This window comes from Jaculus jaculus, chromosome 7 (assembly GCF_020740685.1).
Source record: "Jaculus jaculus isolate mJacJac1 chromosome 7, mJacJac1.mat.Y.cur, whole genome shotgun sequence".
NCBI lineage: Eukaryota > Metazoa > Chordata > Mammalia > Rodentia > Dipodidae > Jaculus > Jaculus jaculus.
In genome coordinates this window covers 143,641,637-143,647,194 of record NC_059108.1, presented here as the reverse complement: position 1 = coordinate 143,647,194, position 5,558 = coordinate 143,641,637, and positions in this window count along the sequence as shown.

Genomic DNA, 5,558 nt, shown 5'->3' with positions numbered 1-5,558 from the left:
CCTTTCTAATGGCACCTTTGGCTCTGTGGCTTACAGGTAGGAGTAAGGAGGAGGGTGGTTCAGCTGTTGCCAACCACAGGTCAGGTGGCATCCACTCCTGGATCCTCATGGCTGCCTTACTCAGTCCTCTCCTCTCCCTGGCACAGGCTACTGCTCGATAACACCCCCCTCCCCCCGCCAGGTCCCTCACCCCTAGGAAAAGGCATTTCTCGTCTCGTTTTGGGCTGGCCCTTAGAGAACCTCGAGGAGGGCTTGGACCAGAGCAGGGCAGCTTGGGAGGGAGACCAGGGATTCTTGGAGCAGGGCCCCCGTTCTGCTGGCTGCCCCAACTTCTCTATGCAGCCATTTCAGTTTCTATTTTAAACAGTTTGGGTTGGTTGCTTCCTTGCCTTCCTGCTGAGTGTTTATAGTGAAGAAAATAATTGGTAATATTTGCACAGATGTGCTGGCACTGCAGCTTATCACGGGCACTTTTCACCCAGGGGACCCTCCCTGCCCCCAGTCTCTCTCTCTCTCTCTCTCTCTCTCTCTCTCTCTCTGTCCTAGGAGCCAGGAGCCAGCCTGAAGGGGAGGAACTGAAGCCCCAGGGCCTCCCTAGAGTCTCAGGCAGGCGGCACAGGCAGATCTGGGAAGCAGAAGGCCCAAATGCCCCAGGCATGCCAGAGGCAGGCTTCATCCAGAAGGGAAGGAGCTGTGACAGCCGGGCTCCAAGGACTCTAGGACAAGCCCTGGCTCCACAGGGCAGGACTTTTCTAGGGAGCAAGAAGCCTCCAGAGCCCTGTTTCTCATTCCATTTCCTCTTGTAGAGCCTGAAGATACAACGAAAGGTGGGGACAGAAGTGAAAGGGGATAGGACAAAGGTTGAAAATAGTAAGCCAGGGGCTGGAGAGATGGCTTAGTGGTTAAGGTGTTTGCCTGTGAAGCCTAAGGACCCAGGTTCGATAGATTTCCCAGTACCCATGTAAACCAGATGTACAAGGTGGCACATGCATCTGGAGTTCGTTTGCAGTGGCTAGAGGCCCTGGCATGCCCATTCTCTCTATGTCTACCTATCTCTCTCAAATAGATAAATAAAATAAAATAAAATAGTAAAGTAGGGCTGGAGAGATGGCTTAGGGGTTAAGGTGCTTGTCTGAAAAGCCTGAGGACCCATGTTCAACTCTCCAGATCCCAGGAAAGCCAGATGCACAGGGTTGACGCAAGAGTGCATGGTCACACATGAGCACAAGGCGGCACATGAGTCTGGAGTTCGATTACAATGGCTGGGGACCCTGGTATGCCTCTTCTCTCTCTCATTCTCACTCTCTCTCTCTCATAAAGAAATGACTAAAACAGCCAGGCGTGGTGGTGCATGCCTTTAATCCCAGCACTTGGGTGGAAGAGGCAGGAGGATCACCATGAATTCAAGGTCACTGTGAGACTACATAGTGAATTTCAGGTCAGCTTGGGCTACAGCAAAACCCTACCTCAAAAATAAAAATACACACACACAAAAAAAGAAAATAGTAAATCAAACTAGGTGAGGGTTGTGTGTGACTATAGGTTGAGGCACTCTGGAAGACGGAGGCAGCCTGCACAATTCAGCGAGATAGAGACCGAGAGAACAGGAAATCAAACTGGGGATTCAGCTGAGTTGGTCCAGAGCTTGCTAGGCATGCACAAAGACCAGAGCTTGATCTCCAGGACCACATACACTGGACGTGGTGGCATAGACCCGACACGGTGCCCAGTACCTGTGATACCAGCACTGAGGAGGTGGGAGCAGGAAGATTAGAAGTTCAGAGTGACCCTCAATGACATGGCCAATTTGGGGCCAGAACGGGTACCATGAGGCCCTTCTGCAGAAGAAAGAAATTAAAAACAAACAAACAGGATTGGAGAAGTGGCTTAGGGATTAAAGGTGCTTGTTTGCAAAGCCTGATGGCCTGAGTTCAGTTTCCCAGCACCCACATACAGCCAGATTCACAAAGTAACACACAATGTCTGGGGCTCGTTTGCAGCGGCAGGAGGCTCTGGTGTGCCCATTCCCTGCAAATCAATAAGTCAAATTTTGAAAAACTTTAAACATCAAAGAATATATTTGAATATATTGAGATGACTCAGTAGTCAAAGGCACTTGCTGGCAAAGCCTGCTGGCTGGGGGTTCAGCAACCCAGCACCCATGGCAAGCTGGACACAAAGTGGTACATGCATCTGGCACTTGTTCGCAGCAGCAAGAAGTCCATGGAGAGATGGCTCGCTGGTTAAGGCGCTTGCCTGCAGAGCCTAACGACCCAGGACCCATGTAAACCCAGATGCACAAAGTGGCGCATGTATCTGGCGTCCGTTTGCAGAGGCTGGAGGGTGGATGTGATAATGTGGCATGCCGGGGACCTTCAGGGAGGACAGATAGGTGGCTTAGGTGTTAGCATCAGCTGAAGAAAGCTGTCTCACCCAAGATCACACCCCTTTCTGTGTAGCCCACATCCACTGACTATAGGGTAAGGGTAGAAAGAAAGGCTTGACCCGGAGCTGGGAGATTGCTCAGTGGATAAAGCACTTGCTATACAACTCTGAACGCCTAAGTTCAAACTCACAGGTCCTAGTTAAAAGCCAGAAGCCGGGGCAGGCCTTGGTAATCCCAGTGCCTCTATAGAAGGGAGGGAGAGGCCAGGGAAGTTGGGGAGTTTCCCAGAAGCTTGCAAGCAGGCCATGAACAGCAGTTATGAGAGCCTGCCCCCAACGAAGTGGAAGGCAAGGATCTGACCTCCACATGCAAGCTATGGCACCCGTGCGCCTGCACTCTCAGACATCACCAAAGAAATAAAAATTCAATTAGCTAGGCATGGTAGTTCCCACCTTTGACCCCAGCACTCGGGAGGCAGAGGTAGGAGGATCGCCATGAGTTCAAGGCCACCCTGAGACTACATAGTTAATTCCAGGTCAGCCTGGGCTAGAGCAAGATACTACCTCAAAAAACAACAACAAGAAAAAATAAAAAATAGGGCTAGAGAGATGGTTTAGCTGTTAAGCGCTTGCCTGTGAAGACCAAGGACCATGGTTCGAGGCTCGATTCCCCAGAACCCACGTAAGCCAGATGCACAAGGGGGTGCATGTATCTGGAGTTCATTTGCAGAGGCTGGAGGCCCTGGCGCACCCATTCTCTCTCTCGCTCTGCCTCTTGCTCTCAAACAAATAAATAAAAGTAAAAAAAATTTTAAAAGCCAATAAATAAATAAAAATTAAATTAAAAATAATTTCCTAGCTGGGTGTGGTGGCTCATGCCTATAATCCCAGTGCTCAGGAGGCTGAGGTAAGTTCACAAGGAGTTCAAGGTCAGCCTGGGGTACAGTGAGACCTTGCCTCATAAAACTAAAAGTAAAAAAAAAAGAAAACAAAAGAGAGAACGAAAAAGAAAGAAATAAAGGCAAAAAATAATTTAAAAAACTGCTTGGTCCATCCTCCCACCTTGGATCAAGTCTGAAGGATGTCCTGGCTCCACCTCAGGGTGGCCCACACTCTCTCTCATTCTGGGCTCCATGCAGCCTGACTTCTCCCTCTGCCAAGAATCTCCAGCTCACACAGTATGTAGTTGTGTGTGCAGATATGTGTCTTACAACTGTGTCTTACAAGTGGGTGCTCACTGTGTGTGGGATGTTCAAAACCCGCTACCCTGGGTCCTTCCGCACAGAGTAGCCTAGAAGCCCTGTCAGGTCCTCTGCTGGCCCAGGTGGGCCTCTGGGGCTCTAGGACCAAGAGGTATTGGGTATTTGGTGCTGAGGCTAGAACCTAAGGCAGAAAGAGATGGCTTTCTCTCCACCCTGCCCAGGAGCAGCTCTGAGGATGGAAGATGTGGGGGACCCACAAATGGATGGCAGGGGAGTGGGGCTGTTGGTCCATCATATCCTGTGTCTACCTGTGGAAGCCCCAGGAGCTGTGTGAACCCTCAGTCACACCGGTACCCACCCTTCCCTTCCTGTCCTCCAAGGCTCTTCCACTCAGGAGGGATTTTTCTCCCATCCCACATTCTGCCTTGGTTTGCATGAAGTCAAATGCAAGCCAGTAGCCTATGTCCAGACTACTCCAGGCAGAGGAGTCCTGGGACAGGGTTAGCCTCTGGCTGGCTGTCTTCTTGAAGCCCACCTGGGGGTTCAGAGCAGCAGGCGTAGGGTGATGGAGGTGAGCCCTGGCAAAGACTGGGACACAGGAAAAGGACAGCAAGAGGCCCGGAGGACACCAGGTGTTACAGAAAAGTTTATTACCAGGACAAATAAATACAAGGAGGGGACATTAAAACTGCTGATGCAGGGAGTGGAGGGCTGGGCAGTGCCTGAGGTAAGGGAGGGAGAGGAGAGCGCGGGGCAAGGGATGGGCAGTGCTGGGGTCACAGCTCCATCTGGGTGCTTGATGGGTCACAGGAATGACCAGGTGTCCAAATCCATGCACAATGGGGTCCAGTAGCTTGAGCCTCAAGGGGCCTGCCTTCCCAGCGTGCTGTGTCGCTGTCTGCTTGATGTCACTAAAACACCGAACATTCTATAGTGGCTTGGGGGGGGGGGGCTGGGGGGGTGTTGAGACCTGGAAAACCGCCACTTAGAAATGGCTGCCCCTGGGTTCCACCCAAGCACCTTGGCAATGAAACCCACTATGGGAGGCTCTTGCCACCCCTCTGCCCACCAACACTAGAAGTTATGTGGAAGCAAGTCCCTTACATGGTTTCTCCGTTTAGGCCCTGCTCAAGAGGACACCTCCCTGCTTCAAGTCCTCCGGGAGCACTCCTGGCTCAGCAGCCCCACGGCTGCCTCTATCCCTTCCTCATCCATGTTCACTAGTCCCCAGACTCTCTCCTCACCCCTTTCTTTCCCAGAGGCCATGGACCCAGGGACCTTCTGTCAGTAACTGGAGAGTGACAGTACCCTCTGCCAGTCTCGCTGGGAGGACAGCAGCTCCCATGGGCAGAGTCCAGAAGGGACGGCAGGGCTAGGAACAGGGGCAAATTGGCGAGAAGATGTGGTCTAGCGTGTTTCAGGGCCGTTAGTTCTGTGGCATTGCATCTGCCTTTTGTGTGTACACGGGCGCTCTGCACTCGGGATCCACAGTGTTTTATGTGCCTGCAGGGGGGATATGCAACCCCAAAGGTGAGAAAAGGCAAGGGATGTCTGGGGCTCCATGTATTTCCATCTTGACCGTGGGCATTATTAAGCTGCAGGTAAGAGAGCTCAGTGGTGGGGGCAGCTGTTCCAATGCATAGGTGGAGACCCTTTGGGCTGGTCCTTCGTCCCCTGGTCAAACCTTTCTCGCCCTGGAAACTCTGCTCTTTCTCTGTGGGGAAACTGGTTAAGTGGGAAATGAGCTGCCATGCCTGTTGAGCGGCCCCTACCTCTCCAGCTCTCGCCTATAGCTGACCTGCTCTGGGGCTGGGAGCAGTGGGCGAGAGAGGAGGGTTGCCCTGGGCAGGCTGCAGACGGGGAGACCTCCCCTCGAGGAGCTGCTCCCACAGGGTCCTCCTCTCCAGGGCCAGGGCTCTCCATCGAGTCCACAGCCCCAAGCCCACCCCCCCCCCCGCCCCCACGGCTTCC